The sequence below is a fragment of the Pongo abelii genome, chromosome 12, assembly GCF_028885655.2.
Source record: "Pongo abelii isolate AG06213 chromosome 12, NHGRI_mPonAbe1-v2.0_pri, whole genome shotgun sequence".
NCBI classification, from domain to species: Eukaryota; Metazoa; Chordata; class Mammalia; order Primates; family Hominidae; genus Pongo; species Pongo abelii.
Window position 1 is genome coordinate 104753914 of NC_071997.2, and position 16395 is coordinate 104770308.

Sequence of the window (16395 nt, forward strand, 5' to 3'; positions counted from 1 at the left end):
GCCTACTAGTGTAAAATGTCAACCTGTAACCTGTAAATTAAAATGCAATTTTAAAACTTTTAAACTCAGAGGTGTGTGTGTGTATATATATATGCCTGTTTTTTACATATACATACATATATAAACAACAACAAAAGTGGAATGTAGGATTTTAAAAGTTAAAATAACTCTTGTACATATAAGGTAATAGGAAAGATAATTACATATTTAGCACTTGGACTCATTTGAACCGCTAGTTATTTTAGTCCATGCACTGCATTTTAGCTCTTTTGCCCTATTTTAGTTTGTACAATATATTTTTATTCTACCAGCTATTTTAGAACAACATTCTTTTAAAAACTCTCAGATGATCCCTACTTTATTCCTTCTCAAAATGTTGATCCTAGAATTAATATAAATTTGTGTTTATTGGCAACAGGCTGATTTACACAACTAATGTCATACTGAAAGAAATGTTGGTCCCAGGACTGATATAAATTTTTGTTTATCAGCAACAGGCTGATTTACACAACTAAATTCATAATAAAAGAAACAATACTATGAAGGGAATTTGGGAAACCATAAAAAGCACTTTATGATTGCCAACTTTCAAGCCTATCATACATTCCTTATTTTGCCATTGGAAGAACAAAGAAAACTCAGCACTTGTTTCTGACAGCACTGGAAATGTTGAACACTAAGACTCAAGAATTCAGTTTTCCATTCTGGCACTGATTTTCCTTATGACCTATAAGCTAATCATCTTCTGTGAAACTGAGTATATGATAATTTTAAAACAATCTTAATGTAAAATTAAGTTATAAACTGTAAATGAAGAGCAAAACAAGTGAAAAATCCTTGTTCTACCTCAGATAATGACTTTTCATGTGGTTTTATATTTGAATTTCCAACAGCTATTCGAGCAATTTATGGTCACTCAGCTGTAATGTCAAAGATTGCTTTCACAGCAATCTCTCCTGTAAGCTGAAAATGAGACATTTAGATGCCGCCAAGTGAACAGAATAATTTGATTTTTTTTTTTTTTTTTGTCAGTCTTTGGTCAAAATCTTCTCTTGGATAGACGCAGAAAATTATCTAACCTATGACTGTTAAAATGTCAGCCTTTCTGCCAACTGTCTTAATGGCAATTTCCCCAGTATTAGCAATAAATATGTGCATATTTCCTTTTTTCAAGTTATAGCACGTTGGCAAGTAACTTAAACTAACAAGACTCTGAGTGTTGGCAATTTATTAGGTCTAAGCTTTTCTTTTGGTAATCACAGCTGTGACAGTTTTCTTCTCCTTTTAGAAGTGACAGGTAGACATTTTGTGCAGAATGGAGTCCAAGTTCAGGTTGCTCTGTAAGGGAAAATTTTACTTCCTTTCTTAGAGACACTTCCCTTGTCAACAAACAAGCTTTTATCTGAAATTGACTGCTCTTACCACTTAGACAGCTAAAAGCTAAGAAACACTCGAGTGATTATAACTTTAGCTGGGTGACAAACTGGTAAGGCTGATTCTTCAAATGGACTCTGAAAACCAGTGAGCCTAAATCTGGAGATTGTTCCTTAGCACATGCATAAATATACACTAAATGTGAAAAGGAAAGTCAAAGTTAGCCTAACTAGAATTTTATAATTTACAAAATGTTTTCTAAGATATGTCATTTAATTATCCCAAAACCCTGCTTGGTAGATACAATTCATTTATACTTAGAAATGAAAAAAACTGAGGCCTAGAACAGTCAAGAAACTTGCCTACAGTTATTGAGAGAGTAACAAAGAGTCACAGAGCTCAACCTCAAGACTCAAGGTGTATTCATCCATTCACGAGTATGTATTAAGGGCCTAAAATGTGTCAGGCACTCCACTAGGCATTGCAAACTAGTGAGTAAAAGAGACAGGACCACTGCCCCTATGGAGCTTATAGTCTAGTAGGTGAGTCAGATATTAATCAAAATAATCACTCCCATCAATTATAACCTGTGTGGAGAAATGGGAACACTTAAACACTGTTAGTGGGAATGTAAGTTAGTTCAGGCAGGTGGAAAGCAGTTTGAAGATTTCTCATAGAACTAAAAATAGAACTACCATTTGATCCAGCAATTCTACTACTGGGTACATACCCAAAGGAAAATAAATCGCTCTACCAAAAGGACACCTCCACTTATATGTTTATTATAGCACTGTTCACAATAGCAAAGACATGGAAACTACCTAGGTGCCCATCCATGGTGAACTGGATTTTTAAAATGTGGTACATATACACCATAGAATACAACACAGAAATTAAAAAAGAACAAAATCATGTCCTCTGCAGCAACATGGATGTAGCTGGAGGTCATTATCCTAAGGAAATTAATGCAGAAACAGAAAACCATATACCACATGTTCTCACTTATAAGTGGGAGCTAAACACTGAGTACACACACACATAATGATGGGAACAACAGACACTGGGGACTCCAAAAGGAGGGAGGAAAGAAAGGGGATGAGTTGAAAAAATTCCTATTGAGTACTATGTTCACTATTTGGGTGGCAGGATCAATAGAAACCAAAACCTTAACATCACACAAGTTAACCCTGTAATAACCCTGTACATGTACCCCCAAATGTAAAACAAAAAATAAATAAAATAAATTATAACCTGTGATAAATGCTGTCAAAGGGCACAGTGCTCTGAGAGCAAATTCCAGGAGGAAATGAACCATCTAGGGTTGGGGGCTCATTACTTGGAGGGAATTTTTTTTAAAGCTAAGTCAAAAGACCACATGGAAAAATAAATAACACCAGGCAGGAAAAGTCTAAAGAAGAAAAGCAATGAGAGGGAACTGTACATAAAGCATAATTTTTCTCTGGTCACTTAAGATTTTCTCTTTATGTCTGGTTATCAGTATTTTTACTATAATGTTTTGTTTTAGTTTTTCCTTGCATTTATCCCAGATGGGGTTTGTTGAGCTTCTTGAATCTGTAAATTTCTGTCTTTCACCATATTTGGAAATGTGTTATTTCGTCAAATACTTTCCTGCCTTCTCCCTTTATCTTCCCCTTCTAGGACTCCCGTTTCTTATATATTAAACATTTTGATACTATCCCATAATATCAAGGCTCTGCTTTCCCTTCTTCCAAGTATCAATGTCCATCCAGTATCTGCCTGCTTTGATCACTCTCTAGTGTTTTCAGGCAAATGGCTCTATATTTTGCTCGGAGCGCTGAGCTGTTGTGAAGAGTTAGGTCAACAGGAGCTACTTGGCCATTACAAAAAGTGCAACTTGACAGAAATCCACAAATATTTTAATATACTGTTGACAATACTGTGGAGAAACAACCACTTTCATATATTGCTGCTGGGTTAATAAACCTGTATAAACTTTATGGAAGTTACTTTGACAATAAAATAATGAACACATAATCTTTGATCCAGTAATTCCACTTCTAATTATTTATCTTACAGACATACCTGAACACATGCAAAGTGAAATATATACAAGATTATTTATTACAGTATTGTTTGTAATAGCAAAAGATTAGAAGCAAACTTAATATCCAATAATAGAGTTCAGATGTAATAATAATTCAATTATACAATGTAATAATATACAATTGTAAAAAAAGAACGAGAGAGTTCTATATATGTTTATACAGAAAAAATCTCTGAGCTATATTAAGTTAAAAGGAAGACCCAAACCAGTGCATAATATACGTTACCATTTGCATAAAAAGGGGGAATATATATTAGTATTTGCTTATGTATGTACAAACTAACTCTGAAAATCTATACTAGAAAAAATTTATGTTAGTGCTTACCTGGATAGGAGGAAAGTGGTATGATTTGGGTGGACAAAGGACAAAGATGGGAGGGAGACTTTTCACTATATTACTTTACATAGACTTTGATTTTTGAACAATATGAATACATTATCCATTTGAAAAAATTTTAAGGAATTAAAAAAATAAAACTAAAAGCGTATATAATGAAATGTCCACAATTCATGCATTATTCATTCATTCATTCATTGAACAAATATTTACTGAGCACATACTGTGCCAAGTACTAGGCTAGATAATGGAGAACTTAAGACAAAACAGTTTATGTGTCCTCAAGGAACTTAAAGTCTATTTTGACTAGACTGGCAATTAAACAAAATAGTACGACATGGTAAGTGTTTTGACAGATATTCACAGGATGCTTTGGAAGTAATTTAATCGGGACACTCAGTTTCCAGTGACAGAACTCCAATTCAAACTAACTTGAACAAATAAAAGAGAATTTATTGAAAGGATATGAGGGATCTCGTGAAACTTAAGGATAAAAACATAGCATGGCCTCAGTTCCAAGGATTCTAATACCCACAGAATTTTCTCTTAGTCTCTTGTCTCTGCTGTCTCTGTACTTCATTTTCCTTTCTATTTGCCAGCTTCTAATTCTTTTGACCAGATGTTACTAGAAAAAAGTTCCCAGATTTACATGTTACAGACAAATTACTCATACAGAGACCAATCTCACTCCCTCAGTACTAACTCCAAATTCCCAGGGAAGAATTCTGTTTGGCTTAGGTTGAGCCTCCCTGATCTAATCAACACATTTCCAGAGTTCTTTGAAGTAAATAAGTTAATGGTACCATAAATTCTTGAAAATAATTGAAAAACTAGGAAACTCTTTTCTGAGGAAGGAAACAGACTGCATCATTTGTACATTTCCGAAAACAATTTTTTAAACACCTTAAGAGTTTTCGTACAGAATACTTGAAATGTAGGATTCTTTTTGCCTTTTGCCTTTTAGTACATGAAAAAAAGGCATTAAAACCCTCCTCAGCTGGTCCTTGGACAACACTTGTCCATTTCCTTTGTGGTGAGAACACTGTGCAAGGAGTGCACCCTACATCTAAATGGCCACCAAAGAGATGGAGCAATGCACCCATCAGTTCAGAACAAATGAGTGGCCTCACAAAGATAAGTAAGATGGTGCAGTTAGAGTCCTTCCTCACATGCTGTTCTGAAAAGTATAGGCAAAGGAAATGGAAAGGATTTCCTTTGTGTTTCGTATGCTTCCTGAAAATAAGGTCTTTTCCACTTGACGCATCCTGCTGCTGAAAGTAACTTGAATTTCCTACTGATACCTCTACTATTTAAAAAACAATAACAGAGTTCCTTTGGAATATCAGTATGATTTTAAAAGTTATAATCTACACCTTTAATATTCTGAGGTATAAAGTAATTTAGGTATCCACACACTACTTTTTATTAATAAGGTTAAAAACCAGAGATATAAGCTATTGTAAGCAAGATCTTAAGTATTTCCATTGACATGCAAGTCAAAATTCAGTACAACAAATTCCATTACAAAGACAATTAAAAAGGGAGCCACTGTCATGGTTCATTTATTTTAAATAATGTCCAACTCCTAACAGTTCCGTGTGGTTAAAAACAAAACTAAACAAACATGGTCAATTCCTTGGAGTATACTGTAGCATATCTGACCACCACACAACACCCTTTTCAAAGGAGCCACCACATGTTAATCCCCATGTGAAATGCCATCAGGACATAACTCCCAAGCAGCAAAAATTAAAGGGAGATTATAGGTGAAGGTCCCTGCATGCCCTGCTATATATGGCTGACTGGCATGACCACAGCACCTACTACATCCTCATGCCAGTAGGGGAAAGGCCATCCACTTCCAGCCTCCCCAGATATTTTGATCTTTCTCTTAGCAACTCTTGCCCTCCTCTCCTATCACGCTAGACCAGTGCTGTCTGAAAGAAAAATAATGCAAAGCACAAATGTGAGCCATATATATAATTTAAGATTATTTAACATTTTCCAACAGTCACATTTTAAAAGGCAAAAAAAGACAGGTGAAAAGCTAATAATACATCCCACTATATCCAAAATATTAGCATTTTCACATGCAATCAACATAAAAATTATGAGTTTTTTTGTACTAATTCTTCAAACTCTGGTGTGTATTTCACATGTGCACACATCTCAGTTCAGACTAGCCACATTTCAAATGCTCGATAGTCACATGTTTGACTAGAAGCTCCTGTATTGGACAGCATAGTTCTAGACATTTTCCCATTAACATTAATCCCTACATTAAGGTAAACACTCCCTGCCACAAATACCTAAAGACCTACGTAAGCTACCAAATACCATAAACCTGAAAGATTCCTCACAAGCAGATTGACAAATGTCAGTGAGTTAATGGGAATGACCATGAGACAGCCTCTTTTAGCCAATATCTTTTTTCTTTTTCCTCCAGAAACTGTCTAAACCTATTGCCTTTCCTTCCTCTTCTCCACCTCTCTGCCTAATTCTCTGAAATCTGTTTTCCCATCCTCAGAAGTCCATCAGAACTGCTCCTGGTAAGATAAGCAACACTCTCTTTTTCTAATTTTCACTTTTACCTTCCTCTCTACACTTTATCTGCACCTTGGAGGTCACAGCCTCTATTGGTCACATACGGTAACTTTATGATTAACAGCATTTTGAGAGATCCTACAGGAACAATCACTGAAGCGGCACTTATTGAGCACCTGTTATAATAACTTACAACAAGGATACACCAAACAAAGCTAATAGAAAGAATAACACTTTGTATTACTTGACTCCATATTTATTTAACTCTCTGTGTCCCACACAAGATCTAATTTAATCTTTGTGTCAAGGTCCAGACAACAATGTAGTTATCTCCAGGAAAGTGACACATGGAAAAACCTATAGTCACACAAAAAGAACTGGTGGCAGAATGAAAACCCAAAGCTCCTGTCCCCTAGATCACTCTCCCTCTCCAACACATCTTCAAATGGCCTCTGCGTAGAGGAGCTCACACTCAAACATTGCTCAGATACTTTCCCTTTGCACATGATAATGCAGCACGATGACATGATGGAAACATAAGACATTAACTCAAGTGAGGAGATACCATAAAATGGCTCCTTTCTTTTCTCCACAATATTTTTAATGTTGCCAGAGCTTAATGGATAAGCCAAAGATTTTTAAAACCTTACTAGGATTTGGGTCAGATACAAGCAAAAAAGGTAATTGTCTCACATCCCCATTATAAAAGCATAAATCATTATTAAGGAAAAAATATGTTGCTTAAAAAACTGTTTTCTCTCACAGATCACCCATTGATGATTTTTATATGTAAACTATATGGTTTTGGAATACCTCAAAACTTACATTTCATATCTCAAAAAAAAACACTTTAATCAAAATGTTAGGTATGATAAGCCAACTTTAAGTTCTGGAAATCAAAACAAATCAAAATAAAATTCACAAATTTGCTTATTGGGCTTTGTTGCAATTAATAAACACTTTGTCCTCCCCAAAACTCATGCAGAAATTTAACCCCCAATGTGGCAGTATTAAGAGGTGGGGCCTTTCATGGGTTACTGGGTTAATGGATTCATGGGTTGTCATAAGAGGGGACCTAGTAGCTTTACAAGAAGAGAGAGATTGACCTAAGCGAGCATGCTAGCATGCTTAGCCCTCTCACCATGTGATGCCTTGCACCATCTCAGGACTCTGCACAGAGTCCCCAATATCAAGAAGGCTCTCATCAGATGCAGCCTCTCAATTTAGGACTTCTCAACTTCCATAACTGTAAGGAATAAATTCCTTTTCTTTATAAGTTATTAGTTTCAGGTATTCTGTTGCAAGCAACAGAAAATGGACTAAGACACACTGGTTCTTCTGATACACACATCCATGACAAAAATGTTAACAAGGCAATATAAAATAGAGATAATAATAAATAATAATAATAGAGGCAATATAAAATGAAACCTTAGGATTTACCCATTGAGAAAATGTATGATGTATCTTTTTTTGATATATTATATCAAAACAGGATATATACTTTTAATAGTAGTTCTTACATTATGGGAATTCATCACTTTAAAATTATGATCTTAAAAATAGCTCTGCTCAAACGGGTAGCAGTAGAGATCTTTGTGGTAATGGAATATCTGCATCTTGATTTCAATAGTGATTACAGGAAATTACGTGTGTGATGAAATGGCACAGAACTATACACATACATTGTACCAATGTCAATTTCCTGGTTTCTGTATTTTTTTATAGTTACAGAAAATTGAACCACTGTGGGAAACTGAGTGAAGGATACTCAGGATCTCTACTTTGCAACTTCCTATAAATCTATAATTATTTCAAAATGAAAATGTTTACAAAATATAAAATAAATACACTTTTAAAAAATGACTCCGAGCATGCAGGCAGAAAAGTCTTCTTCATTCTTAACATTAAGCTTGCATCCCAATATGCATCTGTTTTCACCTGTTTAGAAAAACAGGGGTTTCCTAAACATTATAGTTTTATAATTATTATTACTATTTCTTAAACATTATAAAACCAGCATAGACAAGGACTACAATGTCTAAAAATAATTAAAAGAGATGAGCAAAGCAATAAGGAGAAACAATTTGATAAAAATACAAAGGTAAAGAATTAGACAATAAAGAATGGGTATTTTTTATTAATGTTTACTTTCAAATGTGTGCTTGCTAAAACTTCTAAATGGAGGTTCACGGGGCAGGGAGAAGAGTGTCTGCATAGGGTGAGGAGAATAGTGTATTTCAAATTCGCAGGCTTGTCAGAAGACTGATAGTAAATCAGAGCCCTTTTCCTCTTCTACATGATAACATTTTCCTCATGCCAGCTGATAGTAAAAGGAAGAAGCATATCAGGTTTTTCAAAGCCTCATACTTTCAGAGCAGAAATGTTTTTAAGAATATAAATGTATGTGGCAGAAAGAAAAATTCAGTGATGACAACAGCAAAGACCATCCTCTCTAACAGATACAGAACTGCATAATGCAAAGGGATTAAATAATCATTCCTAGTCTTAGATTCTTTATAGCAAGCATTTATCAGATGGACTACTTGGACCAGAAAAAACTAAAATACTTGAATTTCCATTCAGATCAGGAAGAACCTATTGATTCTTATAATGTTTCATTTAGAGAATATACTATTTTCATGTTTTAATTAAAAAATATCCATTTATTTCACATAAAAATGTCCTCATGTTGCAAAATGCCACTAAGACATAATAGATGTGTTTTACTGATCAGTATGCCAGTTGAATATATGCTTACAATTCTTATTCCCCACATATGTCATGTCCCTAAGTTTTCCCCAGTCATACAACCCACTGACCATCTCTCTTGAGAGAGCCATCTATGTCCACCTTCCTTCAGGGTCTAGCTCAGTTGACCAGTGAAGGCTTTCCTTGGTCACTCCCTTCCTCAGTGATTGTCTCTTCTGCTGAACGCTCACACAGCCTGTATATTCCATTTGAGATGTAATCTATCCAGTATTGTTCAAATTCCTCTTTTACAGATATAGATTAAACCTTCTAAATTGGATTTTAACAGTCTCAGGAGCCAAAGCCATATCTGATCTACTTTATTTTTTTTTAACCCAAAACCTAGCATAGTAGACTTTCCATAAATCTATTAGTCCCATACTGGCTGAGCCCTACTAAAGTGCATCTTGTTAGTTTGGTGCAGCATTCCAGCACACAAAAATAATTTTTAATGTTGATTCTGTAATCTTGCACAATAGCTATCTTTTTAAGCTCTGTGCTAGCAGAAAAAAGAAATGCATACTTTGTATGGGTTCATTCAAGTCCCTAACAAAACCCTTAACAAGACACGATCAAAGGAAAAGCCCTGTGACATTCCACGAAACACCTGAGGCTGGTAAGAGTTATACCCAAACTTTTAGGTGGAACGCTTCCACAGATCCCAACAACTAAGAAAGGAGCATAAGTCAGTGGAATCCTAAGAGAGAAAGACCAAGTGCCTCCCTGAAAATGAGATCATCTAAGTTTATGATATTACCCTTCCTTAAAGAAGTAAACTAAGTTTGTCATGACAGTTTCCCAGTTACCCAACTATTTTTCCAATAGACTACTGCATTTTTATTTTAATGTTTGCAAATCATCTACTTAAATATCTGAGCTTAATTTCTTTAAAAATATCCAGGATGTTGTTATTTATCACAGTCTTCTAGGATCTTTCTGCTTCTCTAAAATTTCTCAAAGATAATGTCCCAGAGAGCATATCTGCAAGTTTCTTTAGTACCCTGAAACGGTTTCCTTTAGAGCTTCCAGAAGGCATGCAACCTTGCCAACCCCTTGATTTTGGCCCAGGGAGACCCATTTCGGACTTCTGCCCTCCAGAACTATGACATAATATATCTGTGTTGTCTTAAGCCACCAAGTTTGTGGTAATTTTTACAGCAGCAATAGGAAACTAATACAGTCCCTGATTCAAAAAAATCTTGGCTCAAAATCAAGCTCCTTTCTTTCTGCCAGGGTCCAGTGTTTATCTCCAGACTCTTGGTCTATATTTTTCCTCCATTAGCAGGCTGTCCTTTAATATTCCTGAACCCTCATGCCAAGCTCTAATTTGTTCATCCCTCAAGACGCACTTTTATACCCTGTTTCTTGATATACTCCCTGATTCCAACTCATAGTTTTACTTCTACGGACTCAGCTACCATTTCTACTAGGCCTTCCCTAGGCCTGATCTGCTGTAAGCTTTGCCTTGTTACAGGATTCTCAGTTTCTTTACTTCACTTGAATCCATAACCATTGCCCTAATGTTTACAAACTACTTAACATCAAATCAAAATAAACTGAGATAAGTGTAGCAGTAGTAGCTTTTGTAAGTAAAGAAAGGAATATTGGTAACATTAAACAGAAAGTTTAAAAAATACTATAAATACAAACTATCTGCTTGAAATGAATTTAAACTTCTACACCTAGATGAACTACATCTCAAGTATTAGCTGAGCCACTGAATAACATTTTGAAAATTATTAGGTAACAAAGGGTGCCATAAAACTGGATTATATTCTAATTCACTATTAATATTAAAAAAGGGGGAATGAGACAGGAAGGCAAATCCTAAAAACTAAAGACTGGTTAGTTTGACAGCGATTCCTGTTTTCAGATGAGCTGTCAGCACTAAAGACAACACATGTTCACCAAGAATTAACCTAACACCCATTTATGTAAGGACAATTAAGGTGATTATTTAATAGGAAAATGCTGGGGATAGAGGATAAACTAAGTTCAACAAAGTTTTCCTTATGAGCCATATAAACATATTAACATTTTAAAACAATCAATAGTTTAAGTCTGAACCATGCACTGTTGGTGGGAATGTAAAATAGTGCAGCCATTAAGGAAACAGTATAGAAATTCCTCAAAAAATTAAAAATAGGATTATATATAATCTAGCAATCCCACTTGTAGGTATATATCCCAAAGAACTCAAAGTAGAATCTCAAAGAGATAGTTGCACACCTATGTTCAATGTAGCATGATTCACAATAGCCAACAGGTAGAAGCAACCCAAATGTTCACTGATGGATGAATGGATAAGTAAAATATGGTAAATACACTCAATTGAATACTATGCAGCCTTAAAAAGGAAGGAAATCCTATCACATGCTACAACATTGATGAACCTCAGACATTATGCTAAGTGAAATAAGCAGTCACAAAAAAACAAATACTATACAATTCTACCCATATGAAGTATCTAAAGGAGTCAAAACCATAGGAACATAAAATAGTAAAGTGACTGCCAAGCGCTGGGGGGAGGAGGAATTAGTGTTTAATGGCTTCCTTTGCAAGATGAAAAAGTTCTGGAGATCTGTTGCACAAAAATGTGAATATACTTAACACTACGGAACTGTACACTTAAAAATAGTAAAGATGGCAAATGTAGTGTTATGTGACTTTTACTGAAATATAAATTCAAGACTTTACAAAAGGAAAAAACCTTGAACTGAACAAACAACATGATTTGTAATAAGAAAAATTTTAGTCATGCTGATTTGAAGGCATTAATCATATGTAAAACCTTAAAATCACAACCTTTAAGAAAAAGCCGAAGAGGCCAGGCACGGTGGCTCACATCTATAATCCCAGCACTTTGGGAGGCCAAGGTGGGTAGATCACCTGAGGTCAGGAATTCAAGACCAGCCTGACCACTATAGTGAAATCCCGTCTCTACTAAAAATACAAAAATTAGCCAGGCGTGGTGGCATGCACTTGTAGTCCCAGCTACTCAGGAGGCTGAGAGAGGAGAATTGCTTGAACCCAGGAGGCGGAGGTTGCAGTGAGCCGAGATTATGCCACTGCACCCCAGCCTGGGCCACAGAGCGAGACTTCGTCTCAAAAAAAGAAAAAGAAAAAGCTGAAGAATAAAAGCGGGAGTGTTATTTAGCCTAAGAAAGACAGTGAAACCTAAAAGAATTAGCAGAGAAGAGCACCTAAACTTTTTCTGCGCTTAATGAGAGTTTATTCATTCATTCATTCAAAAACGTTTATGGAATACCAATGAGGTGGAAGACACTGTTCAGGTGTTTGTGATTTACCAGTGAACAAAACAAAGATCCCTGCCCTCATGAGATTTTACATTCCAATGAGGACAGACACACAATAAATATAATCAATAAGTATGGTAGGCTCCCTCTAAGTGGCTCCCAGTGGTCTCTGGTATTTACACTCCTATGTAATTCTGCGTGTGGGCGGGGGGTGTAGGTGTGTTGGGAGGGTGGGATATTGGACCTAACAAATAGAATACAGCAAAAATGATGGGCTGTCACTTTCAAGATTAGGTTATAAAAGACCATAACTTCTATCTTGCTCACACACTCCCTCTTGTTCTCCCCTACTTGCTTGCTCTGTATCTTGTGTACTGCCCTGTAGAGAGGCAAGGAGTTGAAGGTGGCCTCCAGACAACAGCCAGCACTGAACTGAGGCCCTCCATTCGATGGCCCATGAGGAACTGAACTATGCCAACTACTACATGCATGCATTTATAATGATTCCATCTCCAGTCAAGCCTTGAGATGACCAGAGCCCTAGCCAACACTTCAAGCACAGCCTGTGAGAGACCCTGAGATTGCTGCCAAAAACTATGATATCTGCCTACACAGATTGCTGCCAAAAACTATGATAATAAATGTTATTGTTTGAAGCCACTAAGTTTTGGAATGATTATTTTACATAGCAACATATAACTAATATATTAATTATATGGCATGCCAAAAGGAAATGTAAAAAAACCACATGGAGCAAACTAAAAAACAGAGGAGAGGTGCAAGTCACAATGTTTAAAAGGGGTATTACCAATACTTACACACGAATGCTTACAGCAGCATTATTTATAAGAGTCAAAAAGTGGAAACAACCCAAGTGTCCATTAATTGGTAAATGGATAAACAAAATGTGGTATGTCTATTCAATGGAATATTATTCAGCCATAAAAAGAAATGAAGTACTGATACATGCTACAACATGGATGAACCTCAAACATAGGCTAAGTGAAAGAAGTCAGTCACAAAAACCACATACTGTATGATTCCACCATAAGAAATGTTCAGAAAAGAAAATTTATAGAAACAGAAAGTAGTTTAGTGATTGACTAGGCCTGGAGGTGGGAACAAGATTAACTGTAACTGGACATGAGGGATCTCACTGGGGTGATGGAACCATTCTAAAACTGGATAATGGTGGTGGTTGCTCAAATCAGCCAACTTATTAAAAATCATTTAACTGTACACTTAAAACAGGTAAATTTATGATATGTAAATTATACCTCAAAACGGCTACTGGGGGTGTTAACAGGGCGTCATTGAGAACATAACATTAGTGGAAGTTTGAAGGAAGAAGAGTATTAGCCATGTGCATATCTGGGGGAAACATCGCTGACAACAGAGAGCCTATGCAAAGACCCTTGGGCAGGAGAATATCTGGTGTACTTGCTGCACAGCAGGGTGCCAGTGTGGCTGGAGCTGAATTTGAAAGAGGAAGGTAGGAGATGAACACACAAAATTAATGATGGATGGAAGATGGTGGTGATGGGAATCATACAGAGTTTTTTTTTCTTTTTTTGGGGTTTCTTCTTTATATATATAAATATATATTTATATATTATATATATTTAAATATATATTTATATATTTATATAAATATATATATTTATATATTTATATAAATATATATATTTATATATTTATATAAATATATATATTTATATATTTATATAAATATATATATTTATATAAATATATATTTATATGTTTATATAAATATATATATTTATATGTTTATATAAATATATATATTTATATGTTTATATATGTTTATATAAATATATATTTATGTTTATATAAATATATATTTATATATTATATAAATATATATTTATATATTTATATATATTTATATAAATATATTTATATAAATACATATTTATATATTATATTTATATAAATATATATTTATATATTTTTATATATATATTATATATTATATATTTATATATTTATATATTATATATTATATATTTATATATTTATATATTATATATTTTTATATATATTTATATAAATATATATTTATATATATATTTTATATATATCATATATAATTTATATAAATAAATATGTTATATATTTATATAAATAAATATATATTTATATATAATATACATTTGTATAAATAAATATATATTTATATATAATATACATTTGTATAAATAAATATATATTTATATATAATATACATTTGTATAAATAAATATATTTATAAATATTATATACATTCATATAAATATAAATATTATATACATTTATATAAATATAAATATTATATACATTTATATAAATATTATATATTATATATTTCTATAAATAAATATATATTTATTTATATAATATATTTATATAAATATATATTTTTATATAAATATATTTTTATATATATAAATATGTTTATATATCTATATATTTATATATTTATATATTTATATATATTTTTATATATTTATATATTATATATTTATATATTTATATATTTATATATTATATTTATATATATTTTTATATATTATATATTATATATTAATATATTATATATAATATATTAATATATTATATATTATATAAATATATAATATATTATATATATTTATTTATATATTATATATATTATATAAATATATATTATATATTTATTTACATATTATTATATATTATATATTTATTTATATATAATATATATTTATTTATTTATATATTATATATTATATAATACATTATATAAATATATATATTATATAAATATATATTTATATAATGTATTATATAAATTATAATATAATATATATAATATACAATATATATAAATATTATATATTATATTTATATAATATATAATATATATTTATATATTATATATTATATATTATATATTATATATTATATATTATATATATTATATATATTATATATTTATATATTATATATTATATATTTATATATTATATATATTATATATTTATATATTATATATTATATATTTATATATTATATATATTATATATTTATATATTATATATATTATATATTTATATATTATATATATTATATATTTATATATTCTATATATTATATATTTATATATTATATATATTATATATTTATATATTCTATATATATATAATTTAAGTTCTGGGATACATGTGAAGAACGTGCAGGTTTGTTTCATAGGTATACACATGCCATGGTGGTTTGCTGCACCCATCAACCCATCATCTACATCAGGTATGTCTCCTAATGGTATCCCTCCCCTAGCCTCCTCCCCACCAACAGGCACCGGTGTGTGATGTTCCCCTCCCTGTGTCCATGTGTTCTCACTGTTCAGCTCCCACTTATGAGTGAGAATATGCCATGTTTGGTTTTCTGTTCCTGTGTTAGTTTGCTGAGAATCATGGCTTCCTGCTTCATCCATGTCCCTGCAAGGGACATGAACTCAACCTTTTTTATGGCTGCATAGTATTCCAGGGTGTATATGTGCCACATTTTCTTAATCCAGTCTATCACTGACGGGCATTTGGGTTGGTTCCAAGTCTTTGCTATTGTGAAGAGTGCTGCAATAAACATACGTGTACATGTGTCTTTATAGTAAAATGATTTATAATCCTTTGGGTATATATCCAGTAATGGGATTGCTGGGTCAAATGGTATTCTGGTTCTAGATTCTTGAGGAATCACCACGCTGTCTTCCACAATGGTTGAACTAATTTACACTCCCACCAACAGTGTAAAGGCATTCCTATTTCTCCACATCCTCTCCAGCATCTGTTGTTTCCTGACTTTTTAATTATCACCACTCTAACTGGTGTGAGATGGTATCTCATTGTAATTTTGATTTGCATTTCTCCACATAGAGTTTTTTATACCACTGGAAAGACTGGCTTTTACCATGAGAGAAAAAAAGAGAAGTACATAAGGTTCTGGGAAGAGAAGCGATAAGGACTGACTTGAATTTTTGAAGGATCATATAATTATAAGTTGCAAAAAGA

At 32.8% G+C, this 16395-nt stretch overlaps 1 protein-coding gene across 10 annotated transcripts in view; it reads right to left on the bottom strand.

Moving 5' to 3' along the window:
* The window catches only part of BABAM2 (BRISC and BRCA1 A complex member 2), a 457873-nt gene that overhangs the window by 301431 nt on the left and 140047 nt on the right, over nt 1–16395 (bottom strand).